Here is a 15,853-nt window from a genome sequence, read left to right as displayed (position 1 = left end):
TAAGCACAATTGCCTTGTGAAAAATATATATAATGAAAACAGTGAGAAGACTATCAAGTCCCTGAATATTATAGGGAGCTTAGATTTTCTCCAGTATTTCCCCTAAGTAAGGTAGTGTATGTAGCTACCAGAGTAAATATGGACTTTCTAATAGCCTACATCCTTTTGATGAAATGGAACAGGGTAGTAGCTAGCAATGATGATTAATGGCTAAATTAATCAGTCTCTAGGTTTTTCCCCCTCCTTTATCATGTAACCATGTGTTTCTCTGTCTCTGTCTCTCTTCTTAAATTCATTACCAAACTAAGTATATCTTCTTATGAAGAAGAAAGAAAAGAAAGAAGAGAGAAGAGGAAGAAGAAAGGAAGGAAGGAAGGAAGGAAGAAAAGAAAGAAAGAAAGAAAGAAAGAAAGGAAGGAAGGATGGAAGGAAGAAAGGAAGGAAAAGAAAAATTATCTGTCTTTATCCTTATCTTACTGGTAATTACTAGTTTTTAAAGTTGATGGGTTCTGTTTACCCTAGATGGGGATATCTATCTCTTTTTGTTTATTCTAATACACAATTGCATAGTCTCTAACATCTGTGGGCAATTCAATGATACACTTATTTTATTTTGTAAAGAGCTGAATTTCTGGGTACAGTTATGGGTATGACTTCCCCAGATCCAGACAAAGTTGGGTGTGTCAGAGAAGTAAATGTGTGCATACTTTAAATTATTATATAAATGTTTAAAGTCCATATGTTTTTATATTTTATAAACCATAGATCAAATTAATGTAAAGTTTTATTTCTGTTCTTTGAAATCTTACAATATTTCTCACATTTTTTTCAGCTTTGTTCTCTATCACTATCACAAATTCTAAAACAGGTTAGTCAAAACTCAAGATTCCTATCATTTCCCTTTCAGGAATTAGTTCCTTCTTGGAAAATCTCATAGGTTTTTCTGCCTTTATCAATAAGGCAAGCCAAAAAGAGAACTCTAGCATATATCCAGATAATTGAAACTTTCTATCATTGATATCACAACTTCATATTTGACTTATAATAGATTATATTTTCCAAACTTTTCACCTATTACTCTTTTATGTCTAATTGATCCGTGGCATTTTTGATAATTATATTTGATAACATTTTTGTTTTTCTGCCTTTACTAATTTTTACACAATGCTTTTTGTTTTTGGTTCTGTAATTTCTCTAGAAAAATATGCTTTTAAAATGTACATTTTTATGATAGAATCATTTTTCTCATTCTCGCTCCCTTTTTAGCTCTCTTTACCAATACTCTTTCTTCTTCCTCCAGTCTTAGTAATATCTAGGTGGTCAAATTTTTCTCATGAAATTACGTTCTTTAGTTTATTTTATTTAATAATCATACTTTTATATTTGTGTAAAACATTTGGAACTAAGGATTTTATTAATGACAAATTTTCTTGGATTTTGTGAGCTCTATTTCTGTATGTCTTTATTGTTATGCTTCTTCTTACATTATATCTGCTCTTTATGTAGTATCTAGCTTGGTCTGCACATAGAGGATTAATAATAATTAATAATTAGGTTTCTCCAATGAAATGATAAACTTCTAGAGAGGTAAGCCTTTTGGTTTACAATGAACTCACAAGACAATAGACATTTGTTAGTTACTTTTGATTTCATCTCACAGTAGAGGGTTTTGGGGGAAACAAAAGACATCTCCTTATTAAGTTTTGGTGACTAAGAAGGTCTTCAGACCTTCTTGTGAGGCCTCCAAGGGTATGAATTATAGTGATTAAGGATGCCCTCAAGCATATTAATTAGTTCATATTCTCAAGAGTATTCTTTTAATGAAGTCATACTTTAGAAATGGCCATCCATATAGATGTAATCTGATGAATATCACTGCTTCAGTCTGCTTGCTTAGAAAATTGAATATCAAGAGTATAGTATGCCTATTTCAGATATGAAATTAGGACCATAGCTCCATGCTCTTTTTCTTCATAAATATGTCTGGGCCCTGGAAGGGGAGTTTGATGGTTAGCTGAATTACTTATAATGTGTTATATATTTTTTTTCTTCAAAGAATTAAGGGGTCTTTTATTTTTTCAAATTTTTGCCCTTGTTCTGATCATAATAGGCTATTAGATGAGAGTCATTGGGGAGAAGAAGGGAAGCAAAATTTTTCCTGGAAAATATTGAATGTCATTAACAAAGAAACAATTTAAAAGATGACATACAGAAACATATTTTAAAAGATTAAATATAAGAAACAGATTTGATTTTTACCAGAAAGATGGGTTTGTATCAATATTAGAAAATCTATAAATATAATAGATATTGATAAATAAAAATCATATTATCATATGAAAATAGGCATAAAAAGCTTTTTGAGAAACAAAATACAATATTTGTTTCTTTTTAAAAATCATTGGAAAATGGATGAATGAATAGAACTTTTTTCATAAGGCAAACTGTATTTATCCCAAAACAAGAGCTAGCATCTTCTTTAATGGAGACCTCGAAACCTTTCTAATAAGATCAGTGAAAAAGGAGTATGTCCTCCAGATAATGCCTTTTGTCACTAGTGATCTATGGGACTATTTTCCTAGGGAGAAAAAAAGCATAGATTCATAGATGCATAGAGCTAGAAGCACTCAGATGTCATTTAGTCCAATTCCAGTTCCAATTCCAAAATACAAAATACATAAAATGAATCTACTAAGATATTCTTAGCTGCTGAACTAGATATTATCTCTGATCCCTGTGACCTCTTAAACCTAACCAAAGCAATCTCAGTTGTTTCCATAGTTTAGGACTATCAAAATCCAAAAGAAGATAAAGAGTAACCCCTTCAAAATACAGGAACTGTTATTCATTTACCCTGCTCTTAAGCAATAATACTCCCCAATTAACCACACAACTAGCAAAGAGGCTGCATTAGCAAAGCCAAGAACAATATAATATTATAGTCTTACATCAAAACTCATTCTTATCTCCCAGTTCTCTTCCCTCTTTCTGTTGTCGTGGTGAATCTAGGTCTAATGTGTGGAAGCTTGCTCAGGCCTCTTCCAGATTTCCCTCCTGGAAACATCAGTGCTAAAAATCTCTGAACTAGCAGTTCCAGAGTTTAAAAAAACCCAAGTTATCAACTGCTAGTGTCAGGTCAGAGAACTGAGAAAGAAGGGGAGTAGAACAGGTTATCAGGAAAGGACATCATGTGTGTGTTTATGTGTGTGTGTGTGTGTGTGTGTGTGTGTGTGTATCTGTGTATGTTGAGACCAGTTTTGACCAGTCAAAAGTAAGTTGGGTCAGATAGGCAGGTGAACCATGAATTTCTCCATATGGGAGTGTCAAGGGACAGGTCAATTCTCTGAGAGCCTCCATAGCTGTGGATCATAGCATCTGGAGTTGCTATTGTGAACTGGGAATGAAATAAATTGGAGGCAAGAGGGAAGAGGAGAGAGATCAGACAATGAAACAGCCTTTCAGTCAGAGAATAGCAACTGCCTCTCAGTCTCCTTGTATCACCCTCTCACACAAGGAGATCCATTCTGCAGGTTTGGGTTGGATCTCCAGCAGCCACTGTCAGGTGGCTCCCCTGTATTTCAACATGGGAGGAAGCTGAGATTGAGAATCAGCCTAGATGCAACCAGAGGGGAAGGAGTCTAAAAGTGATAAGGAAAATGTGGGAAGAAAGACTGGATGTAATATAAAAATTTGAGGAAGAAGTTTAGAAATCTATAAAAAGTATTGGAAAATAAAATCAACATTTGATAAAACAAAGAACCCTATAAAATTTAAGAACACAAGAACACAACATATTATTCCTTATTGGTTTAAAAGAGAAATGAAAACTATAAAAGCAGAATGTCTGTCATGCATAGACAAAATAAAGAATGAAATAGAAAAACTTGAATCTTCTACGATAATCACCAAAGAAAATAGAAGAAAGAAGATTAGATTGGGAATAAAATCATACAGAAGTGAAGGACACCTTAGAACAAGAGAAGCTAAAAACAGTAACCTTAAAAGAAAATATTCCCACTGTATAAGGAAAATATACTAAATACAAAGACATACTAAATGTAGTAATGAAGGAAATTATAGAAAAGAATTGCCAAGAACTTTTAAACATAGAAAAGAAAATTCCACTTGAACGAATTCAGTTTGCTTCCAAAAACAAAGAAATAAAATCCATACATAAACATAAGATTGAAAAAGACACACAGTTGTTAACTTTAAAAATTTAATTCAGAAACAATAAATTCTGTAAATCATAAGAAAAAAGACCTTCAAATACAAAGAAAAATATATTTGAACAATGCATGACTATTCCCCACCCACTAGAAGAAATGAAGAGGGAATGGAATAATGTGTTCAGAAGAATGAAGGTGATCTGTTCTATAAATCTGAATTGAATCATACAGGACAAAATATAAACATTAAGTATTCAAGAAGAGTTTGAAATATTTTTACAGAGAAAACCAGAATTGAAGAGATTATTTGCCTCTTAAACATCCCAAACAACAGAAATTCAGGAGTGATTGTAGCAAACAAGAACAATAATAGCAACAGAGTGACAACAGAAAGACAAGCAATGGACTTGAATGAGAAGCTAGAGTAAAAGAAAGAGGAAGTCAGTTAATGAAGAGAGTGAGAAAAATCGTTTTTGGAAAGGGGCACACACATATAAATAAAAAAACTAAGAAATGGGTCTAGATGAAAAGGAGAAGAGGAAATGGAAACAGCAAACAAGAAGATGAGATCAGGTGTGAAGGAAAGAGAATCAGTGTGAACAGGGTTACCTTTAAAAAACTGAAGCAAAGTAATAAGAAATGTGTCTATAGCAGAAGAAAGGACATTATAATGTGTATTGCAATAGAAAGAATTTGAAACAGAAAAACTTTTGCAAAGAATCATTTATTTTTTAAAAAGCTTGTTATTTTCAAAACATATGCATGGATAATTTTTTAACATTGACCCTTGATAGCCTTGCATTTTAGATTTTTCCCCTCCTTTGCCCAACTCCCTCTTCTAGATGGCAAGCAATCCAATATATATTATATATGTTAAAATATAAGAAACATTAATTAATCTAGTATAAGGGAAGTGGTCAAATGGTTTAAAAAATCTTCATATTTCTCTGAGTAGGATTTGGTATCTAATATATGTCAACCATATTCATATATGTATGTATATATGCATGTGTGTATATGTATATATTATATATGTAATATGCATGTATGATATATGACTAGTAGCCATTCCTCAATAAATAGTCAAAGGATATGAACAAACTATTCTCAAAAGAATTGGAAAGAATTCATAACCACATGAAAAAAATGCTCCAGATCATTTACAATAGGAAAAATGCAAGTCAAAACAAAATAATCCTGAGGATTTAGGGTATTAGTTCTTTAGAAGGGCAAAAATGACCCAAAATGGCAGTGATGTTGGAGAGGTTGTGGAACGATAAGCACACTAATATCTGGTTAGTGGAGCTCTGAAATGGTACAAGCTTTTTGGAAAGCAATTTGGAATTATGGAAATAAAGTGATTATTGTGTTGAAATAGTTTGAACCAGAAACTCCATTACTGAGTTTAGACCCTAAATAGGCCATCAATAAGAAAAACAAATCCTAAACTCCAAGACATTTATAGAAGCATTTCTTGTGATAGCTAAGAATTGAAAAGAAAGTAGATACTTATCAGTTGGGGAATGCCTAACAAATTGTGGTACATGAATGTAATGGAATGTTACTCTTCTAAAAGAAATGATGTGGATAAAAAAAATGTAGAAGCATAGAAAAAACCTAAATGAACTGATGTAAAGTAAGCAAAGTCAAGGAAAAAAAAAAAGTAGCGTGTGTGTGTGTGTGTATGTGTAATACGACAATGTAAATGGAAACAGAGACACACCAAAAACTCAAAGTCAATTTAACAAAATTTTAAAGATCAAGTAAGATTAAAATGAGGAGATGGGAGAAGACATCCCCAATCTATTGTTTCATAAAGGTGGTAGGTCCATAGATGTTACACATTATATGTTTTGTTTTTTTTTTACTTTTTTTCAATAATCAATCAACCATGCTGATTTTTTTTTTTCTTTCCCAAAAGTTTATTTCACATGTGGGAATGACTCTCTTGGAAAGAAATTGGTGAGGAATACATGAAAAAAAATACTTTGAAAAAAGCCAGAGAAGTAGAAAAAATATATATATATATATATTTTTCTCTTTTTCTAAATCTTTTTTTTAATTAAAGTTTTTTATTTACAAAACATATGTGTGGGTAATTTTTCAACATTGACCCCACCTCCTCCCTTAGATGGCAGGTAATATAATACATGTTAAATATGTTGAAATATATTTTAAATCCAATATATGTGTACATATTTATACAATTATCTTGCTGCACAAGAATAATCAGATCAATAAGGAAAAAAAAAACTTATAAAGAAAACAAAATGCAAGCAAACAACAAAGAAGAAAGAACCCAAAGATAGAAACTTACTATGATAATAGGGTAGAACAGGGTTCATCTTCAGAGGAGGTCAGTGAAGTTAAAAAAAAAAAAAAGCTCTTCTACCCCAAAGAGTAATGTATTTTTTAAAAAATTTATTTATTTATTTAATAGCCTTTTATTTACAGGTTATATGCATGGGTAACTTTATAGCATTAACAATTGCCAAACCTCTTGTTCCAATTTTTCACCTCTTATCCTCCCACCCCCTCCCCTAGATGGCAGGATGACCAGTAGATGTTAAATACATTAAAATATAAATTAGATACACAATAAGTATACATGACCAAAACGTTATTTTGCTGTACAAAAAGAATCAGACTTTGAAATATTGTACAATTAGCTTGTGAAGGAAATCAAAAATGCAGGTGTGCATAAATATAGGGATTGGGAATTCAATGTAATGGTTTTTAGTCATCTCCCAGAGTTCTTTCTCTGGGCATAGCTGGTTCAGTTCATTACTGCTCCATTGGAAATGATTTGGTTGATCTCGTTGCTGAGGATGGCCAGGTCCATCAGAACTGGTCATCATATAGTATTGTTGTTGAAGTATATAATGATCTCCTGGTCCTGCTCATTTCACTCAGCATCAGTTCGTGTAAGTCTCTCCAGGCCTTTCTGAAATCATCCTGTTGGTCATTTCTTACAGAACAATAATATTCCATAATATTCATATACCACAATTTATTCAGCCATTCTCCAACTGATGGACATCCATTCAGTTTCCAGTTTCTAGCCACTACAAAAAGGGCTGCCACAAACATTCGTGCACATACAGGTCCCTTTCCCTTCTTTATAATCTCTTTGGGATATAAGCCCAGTAGTAACACTGCTGGATCAAAGGGTATGCACAGTTTGATAACTTTTTGAGCATAGTTCCAAACTACTCTCCAAAATGGTTGGATTCGTTCACAACTCCACCAACAATGCATCAATGTCCCAGTTTTCCCACATCCCCTCCAACAATCATCATTATTTTTTCCTGTCATCTTAGCCAATCTGACAGGTGTGTAGTGGTATCTTAGAGTTGTCTTAATTTGCATTTCTCTGATTAATAATGACTTGCAGCATCTTTTCATATGAGTAGAGATAGTTTCAATTTCTTCATCTGAGAATTGTCTGTTCATATCCCCAAAGAGTAATATTAAATGGTTTCCTGCCCAGAGACAATTTATAGAACTCAAAAAAGAATTTAAAAATCAAATGAAAGACATTGAGGGAAAAAACTAATACAAATAAACAAAACCATTCAAGAAAACAAGATTATGAAAAAAAAAAGTTAACCAAATGGAAAAGAAGATACAGAGTCTCAAAGAAAATAACTCTTTGAAAATTAGAATTGGGCAAAGGGAAACCAGTAAAGCTGCAAGAGTGTAAAAATAATAAAACAGAATATAAAGAACAAAGAAACAGAACAGAATGTAAAACATCTTATAAGAAAAGTGTTAGATCTGAAGAAGAGATCGAGAAAATATAAGAATAATTGGACTATCTGAAAGCTGTGACCAAAAAAAGAACCTTGACACAATATTGCAAGACATAATCCAAGAAAACTGTCCTGGAGTGATAGAACAGGAAGGGAAAGTAGAAACAGAAAAAAATCCACTGATCAACACCTCAAAGAGGTCTTTTGGGGAAAACAAATAGGAATATTATTGCCAAATTTCAAAACTCCCAGTTCAAGGAGAAAATTTTAGAAGAAACAAGAAAGAAATAATTCAAATATGCTGGAGCTACAATTAGAATTGTACTGGACTTATCAGCAGCCACAATAAAAGACTATAGGTTCTGGAGTCATATATTACTGCAATCAAAGGAATTCAGCCTGCAGCCAAAAATGTCATATCCAGCAATATCTATAATATTGAGTAAAAAATGGACATTCAAAAAAATTGTAGATTTTCAGGACTTTCTATCAAATCTGAACTCAATAGAAAATTTAACATATAAGAGCTAATATCAAATATCAATTTCAAGGAACTTAACATGGACAAATTGTTTATATTTTTACATGGAAATGTACATCATATGTTTAAGATTAATATCAGCAATTGGATAGCTCAAAAGAAAGATTGGGACAAAGTTGACTATAATCTGACTCTATAAAGCAAAATTGTCTAGAGTAAAAATAGTAATTATGTTATACAAATGAGGTATAGAGGAAGAATAGACACAGAGGCATTAGACGGGGAAGGACAGTTCATAGTTCTGAAAATCTACTCACATTGGGATTGGGTTAAATAGGTAACATTACATGCACCTTCCAAAATCTACAAAGAAATAAGGGGGAAGAAATGGGTGGAGGGGGAAGCAACAGGTAGGGAAAGAAGACTTGGGAGGGATCCATGGGTGGAGGGAGGTTAAGTAATAGCCAGATAAGTTAAGGAGCAGAATTAAAGCAGAAGAGTTAGCAGGGATAGGAAAGAAGAGATACACAAAAACACTACAAACAGGATTAGTAATATAATTTATTAGGAAAAATAAATATAACTAATAATCTTTGATCTTTAGATCTTAGATATGTGTTTATGTGAGTGGGTCTATGGGTGGATGTGAATATATATATATATGTGTGTGTGTGTGTGTGTGTGTGTGTACACATATATGTGTGTGTATATGTATATACATATTATAAGTAAATATAAATATAAATGTGTTTAACTATAGCTTTCTTGGGGGGGGGGTTGAAAGGGGAAAGCAATAATAAAGTAAAAACAGTGCACAGCAGAGAGCAAAAGGATATCCTAAAAGGAAACAAAGAAAAGATGGACACTCATGAATATATTTTTTCTATTGTTATATATCCTTTCTTGGACTGATAATTTATTGTTATATACTTTGAATCCTCCCTAATGTTATGCTGGGCATATGACAATGTTCTCCTTTGTTTTGTTTTGTTTTTTCTTTTTTTTTTCTATTCTGCTTTTTAATAAAATTAAGTTAAAAGCTATATCAAGAGCAAGCATTTTATATAATAAGAATAAACTAGAAAGTTTTCCATTAAAATCAGAGATGAAGAGAGTATATAAATTTTTAATACTGTACTAGAAATGCTAGCTATAACAATAGGATAAGAAAAAAATTGAAGGAATAAGCATAGGACATATGGAAACAAAATTATCAGTTTCTGTAGATGATAATGATGGTATGATTATAGGCATCCCAAAGAGTCAACTGAACTGTCCATGTTTTTAAAAGTGATTTTGTTTTTCTTTTCTCTTTTGGGGAGAATAAAAGTAAAAAAGCAGATTTTAGATGATTGAAAACAATAAAGGATATGTATAGAAGATAGAAACAAAAGGAAAGGTCATAGAGGATGAACTTAAAATTGACCTACTTTTATGAAAATAGTGACAGTAATATTAAAGCTAATGTGTGACAATGAAGGAAAGAACAAAAACAAAAACATTTTCTCTTTTATTTTAAAATTAAATTGGGAGAATGAGAAAGATTAAAAACATATGGCACCAATGCTTTGGGTGGGTGGGATGAAGATGACTGATTGCAGAGAGAAAGCACTGTTATAAAATCTGCATTCTACATCTCTTTTTTTTTTCAACCAAAGAGTATGATCATTGAGCCAGAAATGATAGAACAATATGGCTAATCAGAAGATGGAAAGGCAAGTGGGTAGCTAATCAGAATGTGATTTCTACATAAGCCACAAGGTGACACTGTTGAAATTGAGCTGCTCCAGCTTTTATAATACCTTCATTTGCATAAATGAAGCTAGAACTATATGCTCTATCCCTTACCTTTTATTGCCAAGTTTTATCTTGCTTTGTTTTGTTTGATCTAGAATTAAAAATATATATTATAATATAACATTCCATAATTTATATCAAAATTGAATATCTCCATGCCATTTAGATTCTTGTCTTCTTCCCAACTTTGATTACTTCTGTTCCTAAACCCTGCCAAAGGACTTAAATATATTCAAATTATAAATTAGAATACATTTAATACAAGTAATTGGACATTTAAAAAAATACATTATAACTCCTGAAAGGCTGTTAGCTACATCCAGAAAAAAGTCTGAAATCACCAGGTCCCTCTTTCCAGGCTTTAACTGCATTTTCACAGATACACCAAACTGGTGCCTTGGAAGGGATACTGTATTTGATATCAAAGGACCTGGAAACAACTTTTATTCTGCTACTGTAATTGATCTATGTGACAGTGGCAGTTAGAATGAATGGTGGATAGTCCTGGTCTAAAGTCAAGAATTTCAAATCTGGCCTCAAACACTAACTGTGTGATATTGGGCAAATCATTAGACCCCCTCTTTATTCCAATTCCCTCAACTTTAAAATATGAATAATAATATTTACCTCCTAAGATTTTTATGAGTATCCTATGAGTTAATATTTGTTAAAAAGTATTGGCACAGTGCCTGGCATCTTATAGATCCTACACGGTTCTTGTAGGTACTACTTTCTGTTATTTAGTCATTTCAATCATGTCTTACTCTTTGTGACACCATTTGAGGTTTTCTTGGTAAAGATACTGAACTAGTTTGCCATTTCCCTTTCTGGTTCATTTTACAGATGAAAAAAACTGAAGCAAAATGCTTCAGATATTAAATAAATATATTCTATGATTGTTGAGCCACTATTAATGACTTTTGAAAGATTAGAAGAACAGAAGATATAATAGGATTGGAGAAAGGCAGATATCTTGACTTTCATAAAAATGAAGTGAATGGAATCTAGAAGTATAGGCTAGTGATTTTGACTTGGATTTTTGGAAAAATCTTAACCTACATTATTAAGGGGTTGGTTAGTGGTTTATTAGTAAGAAGAATAAGAATTGATTCCAAAGAATTAGCCTAGGTTTGCCAAATATTTAGTGATTTCCTTCAGATTACACAGTTCATAAGTGTATGAAGCTAGATTTGAACTCAGGAAAATGAGTTTTCCAGACTCTAGGTCTGGCACTTTATTTATTGCACCACATAGCCCATATAAATGCTAACTATGTATATGTCTGTTACTACTATTATTATTATTTATTATCATTGCCTCTAGCAAGTCAATGCAGGGCATGAACCTCTTTAAATCTAAATCTTTGGACTCTCTCTCTCTCTCTCTCTCTCTTGTTTCCCTAATAGAAAGTAGTAATTCTGCTTTTGTCCATTAGTGTCTGGCTTTTCTTGGCTCCCAGAAGAACAAGGAGAACATTCCTTAAGGGTAATGTGTACCCACCTGAATTGTCCTACTCTGAGTTAAATCTCCTAGTTACTGGGCGGCAGGCAGAGGGCTTTGTTTTCTACTTTCTTGGAGTGTGATAGGAAAATCATAACAGATCCTGTATGCTGTGAAACAGGTTAGATATTTCAAATGTTTTTCTCTTCTAATAATAATGTGTTGTTTATAACACATCTTAATGATTTCTTTTCAATGTTCTTTAAAATTCCTATAAACAGTAAATATTTTACTTGAGGATATTCATAGCTAACCTTATTCTCAATGCAAATTTCACCAATTTGACACTAGCAAAATTCAGGATTGTGACTATTTTTCTCCTTTCCCTTCCTCCCTTCTGCCTAACCCTTTCCCAGCAGAGGACTTTGCTTCCAATTTTACTGGGGAAAAAAGAAATCCTTGAACCATGAGTTTATTCTTTCTCATATTTAACACTTTAAAATTATAGAATAATTTTCCATTATTTCCTTATTTGTCCCAGCATCTATGGAAAGGTTCTCTCACTAGGGTAATCCCTGCCCTTGAGTAAACACAATGATGATTAAATATAATAGATCAGAAAAAAGCCAAGATTTGATAAAGGCAATAAAGAAATACAAATACATGTCTTGGGACATTGAATAAATGGATTCTATGTTTGTTGAGTGTCAGTGACTTTTGAAAGATTGAGAAGAATAGCAGATATAATAGATAGGCCTGGGGAAGGGCAGATATTTTGACATTCATAAAAAGTAAGTAAATGGAATCTAGAAACCATAGACCAATGATCTTGACTTGGATTTTTGGAAAAATTGTAAGCTACATTAATAAGGGCATATTTAATAGTTTATGAGCATAAAGAGTAATAATTGACACCAAAGAACTAGTCTAGGTTTGCCAAATATTCATCATACTAGACTAAACTAATTTCTTTCTTTTGACTTTGTTACTATATTGGTAGAGCAAAAGAGGGTGGAATTTACATAGCATTTAGTGCTTGGAGTCATAGGGTTGGAGTTCAGATCTTATCTCCATTACTTAATACAATGTAATTTTGGGAAAGCCATTTATCTTTAGTGTCATCATCTAAAAATGAGAGGTTGGATTACATAAGCTTTAAGGACTCTTCTAATTCTATGTATATCATCATGTGATGCAATTTCTAAACCTGCTTAATTTTCAGGGGGAGTATAATAGATTATTTGAGGATGTTTCTAAATTTGTTCATGTCCCTGTGAGTTCTTTGTATCTTGTGTCTTATCTATAGTGTATAAAATAAAACCCCAAGTCTGATGTACATATTGTTAATACGCGTCTATGTGATAGTAGGGAAATTATTATTCACATGTGGAGAATCCTAAAACCAGATTATATGTAAGATATTTAAACAATTTTCCTGAATTAACTTAGTTAAGAGGAGAGAGGCACTGAATCTTTTGAAAATTAGGCCCCTCAGGATCAATTAGACTCAGATCCATGTGAATTAAAAGTTCTTATATGAGGTGCTCTGGATCACAAAACCTTTCACAATCTAGTTCTAATATACTCTTCCCATTTTATTACATATTACTACTCAACTTTGCACATGACATTTTGGTCAAATAATTTTATTTACTGTTCCCCTACATGAAATCTTATTTATCTATCTTCATGATTATAGTCAGGCATTCTCCCAGGCCTAGAAGGCCTCACTTCTTCACTGAAAATTCTCTAGTTCAGTTCATGCCATTTCTTATAGGAAGCCTATCTGTTGCAGATGCCCTATTCCCCATGAATTTACTTTGTATCTGCTTTATACTTATTCTTTATTTACTTTTAGAAGTTATTTTAAAATTCTAAATTTATTTATACCTTTTGTTCTTATTCCACTGTGTTTGCCAATATATCCCTGTTTCTATCATTTTCCAGAGACATTATTTATAATAAAAGGTATATGGTGTGTTCAGAGACAACTAACATCTCTGGTGTGAAGGCTTGCCAAGCCCTTTTCATGGTTACTCATTCACTTTTAGTATCCACTGTCATCCAATTCTTTTACCTGTGGCTGCACAAAACTATAGCATGTACAGAGGCAATAATCCAGTAAAACTGTTTTAGCAGGTGGGCTAACCCAGATTGAGAGTAATCATCAATGAGTTAAGGAGCTGTCTACCACAAGCAATGAAGACTTCTCTCAGCAGAATGGAAAGATGAGTCATGGAGGCCCCTAAAATAGGTTCTGTGGAAGGCTGAGAACTTGGTCCAGATATTAAAAACACTAAGGTTGTCATCCATTGTATCCTGGATTACCATCTGTTTTTCTGACTTTTGTTTTATCACTAGACTTCAATAACTAAGAAAATAAGAAACAGTGAGTTTATCAATTCTGTGCAACTCTCCCTCACTTAAATCCAACTCATGGGCATGTCAAAACATCACTCTGTGATTCCCTTGGTCCTGAAGCACAGAAACACAGTAATTTATTGAATTTAGAATTTTTCCAAAAGGCAGCTAGGATAGCATGCCAGGAAAACCTGAGTTCAAAACTAACTTAAGGATTTGTATTAGCTGTGTGACCCTGGGCAGTTACTTAGCTTAGTTCCTTAATTGTAATATCAGCTGGAGAAGGAAATGGAAACAACTCCAGTATCTTTGCCAAGGGATCTCAAAAAGTTGGACATAATTGAAACAACCAAACAGCTAACAATAACAAAGCTTTTCTCCTTGGTAATACCTACCAGGGCCTTTTTGGCAAGTCCTGGAAACCCAATGGTATCTCCACATTGCAATGAAACATCAAAGTAGTACTATGGTAGAGTACGTAGAACTCAATACAAGATGAAAATAGAAGGAGAAAGGAATTTCTTAATACAATACCACTCTGGAGATATATTTTCCTTCTCTTTCTAGAAATAATTTGAAGTTTTAAAATAGGACAAAAGTCACAAAATTTTCAAATACAATAGTCTTTAAAAAAAGTGCACCATTACAACAAATGTTATCTTCTTATTCTCCAAAGAGGAAAGGGAATGACTTCACATGGAAAGATCACATTCCTATCCCCCTTCTTTGGAGTTCATGAAGTTCTAAATATTGGGAAGTGTAGTATCATAGTTCTCTTGTATTGTCCTGACTCAGTTTCCTTAATTATCCTCACTCGGTTTCCCTAAATTGTCCTGCCTCGGTTTCCCTGAATTGTTCTGCCTCATTTCCTAATTGTTCTGGTCAATACTGCAACACTACCCTTCCAGATCCAGATAAGGAGAAAGACCTTCTATCTTAGACATCATCACAATGTTGGGTGCCTCTCCCCATTCTGTAATCCCAATTTATCAGATGTCCCCCATATGTCCCCCCCATCCTGTCAGAACCAGATCCATAGTCTAGTCCTGTTCCCACTCTCAGTGCTCTTACTCTGCCCCTGCCTCAGTCTACCCCCCTGGTAGCTTGGTGCCATGTGTGTGTGTGTATGTGTGTGTGTGTGTATATATATATATGTGTGTGTGTATGTGTGTGTGTGTGTGTGCATATGTGTGTGTGTGTGTGTGTGTGTGTGTGGTTGAGAACTCACATTGGCTTCTGGATTCTTAGAGATGATAGTCTCATTCAGCCCTGGGATCAAACCATGGTTCCATTTGGTCCCAGTAAATCTCTCCCTTTCAAATAAATTTTTGAAAACTCTTTAATTTCTATCTTCCCTCAGTTTCTCCAGCATTACATTTTGGATGCCCCACTGAGATGTTAGAAAATGAGAGCCAGATTAGAGAATAGAGACCTTTGGGTCTACGCCTTGGGCCTTGGGGCAACTGAGATCTGGGTCCTTTGCTTGAAGAGGCTGGCACTCTGGGTATTTTTCCAGAGTCTCTGGGAAAGCAGTTTTCAGCCACAACCATGCCTGAAGCCCGAAAGTGGACACTCCATTTCGGCCATAGAAGAGTAAGTCTGGATGTCTTAGGACATAATCTGATCTGTTTACCTGTTCTGTCTGTCTGTCTTGATCCTCAAAATAATAAAGTGCCAACAGGTATTAAATTCTGAGAATGGTATCATTTTAGGACGCTGAATGATCCCCTCTGGTTTGGGTGACTTCTAAGACACATCTGGTCTGATCTGATTCTGAGCGTCTTTTTGGGCACTCTCTGGTTATATGTGTTAAATGTTTTGTTTACTATTGTTAACTGCAGTCTATATCTGTG

This window comes from Sarcophilus harrisii, chromosome 3 (genome assembly GCF_902635505.1).
Source record: "Sarcophilus harrisii chromosome 3, mSarHar1.11, whole genome shotgun sequence".
NCBI classification, from domain to species: domain Eukaryota; kingdom Metazoa; phylum Chordata; class Mammalia; order Dasyuromorphia; family Dasyuridae; genus Sarcophilus; species Sarcophilus harrisii.
Note: the sequence above shows the minus strand (reverse complement) of the source record.